Source organism: Anomaloglossus baeobatrachus, unplaced genomic scaffold, assembly GCF_048569485.1.
Source record: "Anomaloglossus baeobatrachus isolate aAnoBae1 unplaced genomic scaffold, aAnoBae1.hap1 Scaffold_423, whole genome shotgun sequence".
Classification (NCBI taxonomy): Eukaryota; Metazoa; Chordata; class Amphibia; order Anura; family Aromobatidae; genus Anomaloglossus; species Anomaloglossus baeobatrachus.
The window spans coordinates 240599-241858 of NW_027443565.1; the positions used below are offsets into that span (position 1 = coordinate 240599).

At 44.3% G+C, this 1260-nt stretch overlaps 1 pseudogene; it reads left to right on the top strand.

Moving 5' to 3' along the window:
* The first annotated feature begins 211 nt into the window (after positions 1-211).
* Positions 212-418, top strand: LOC142279080 (U2 spliceosomal RNA; annotated as a pseudogene).
* The last annotated feature ends 842 nt before the right edge of the window (positions 419-1260 follow it).

Sequence of the window (1260 nt, forward strand, 5' to 3'; positions counted from 1 at the left end):
TAGGCCAGGGTGCCACTCAAGGCCGTAACCAATTCGGGTTATAGCTTCTCGGCCTTTTGGCTAAGATCAAGTGTAGTTTCGGAGGACGCTACCTTGGTCGGTACTGGAAGGTGCCTGGGATTGCACGTCTGCCGGCCTTGAGGAAGTGTGTGCGCCTTCTGGTGACACATAGCCCTCTTGTGCCTGGACGGTTCCCAGGCAACGGGAGGCGATCACCTTTGTTATTTTGAAGTCCTACTGATAAACAGAAAAAAAAAAAAATTAAATCTGTTCTTATCAGTTTAATATCTGATACGTCCCCTCTCTGGGGACCATATATTAAATGGATTTTTAGAACAAGGAGATGGAAAAAATCTTGCTCTGTCCACTCCACGCATTGACCTGGTATTGCAGTACCTCCAGGACCGGTGCACCCCTTCTTAACCCAGTTTCCAAAAGCAGAACTCAATTCACCTGATTCAAATGAGCCCCATTAGTGAATTGAAAGAAAGCAAAAACTTTATATGCACCTCAATTTGGCCAATTCACTTTTCACACTTTCACCCTTTTTTTTATCTTTCACACCTTTTACTTGCTTTATTGATGCAAAAAGCTGTGCCAAATAGCAAACTCATCTCCACTCAACTTGACCAACTCTGCTATGTCCCGTGCAGTATCTTATTCTCAGTCTTATCTAGATCATTTGCAATTGAATAGAATAGATCCCTTTTGGCTGCTTATGACTGTGTAAAATATGTAGTTTTACTGGGCTGGGATGAGAGAATCCATTGAAGCATGGTGTAGGGATTGTGGTTCCTGTGTGCTAAGAAGAGAGGCTGGCACCAGCCAGAAAGCCCCATTGCAGCCAATAATCACTTAATAACTTTTTCAACTTGTCATCATATGGGAGGCCTTCCATTCCTTGTAGTAGTCTAGTTGCCCACCTTTGAACTGACTCTAACTTCTGAATGTCCTTTTTAAAATGTGGAGCCCAAAACTGGTTCCCATATTCCAGATGTAGCCTTACAAGTGATTTATAGAGGTGTAACAATACGTTGGGATCACGGGATCTAATCTCCCTTTTTATACACCCTAAAATCTTGTCCCAAGCAGCATTCCATCAGCCTCTGGAAGGTTCCTGGCGCATTGCACAGCTCGAAGGGCATGCTTTTGAACTCGCAGAGACCCATAGGGGTGGCGAAGGCGGTCTTCTCCCGGTCTGCCTCAGCAACGGACACTTGCCAATAGTGACTAGTGAGATCAAGGGTAGAAAAATAATTT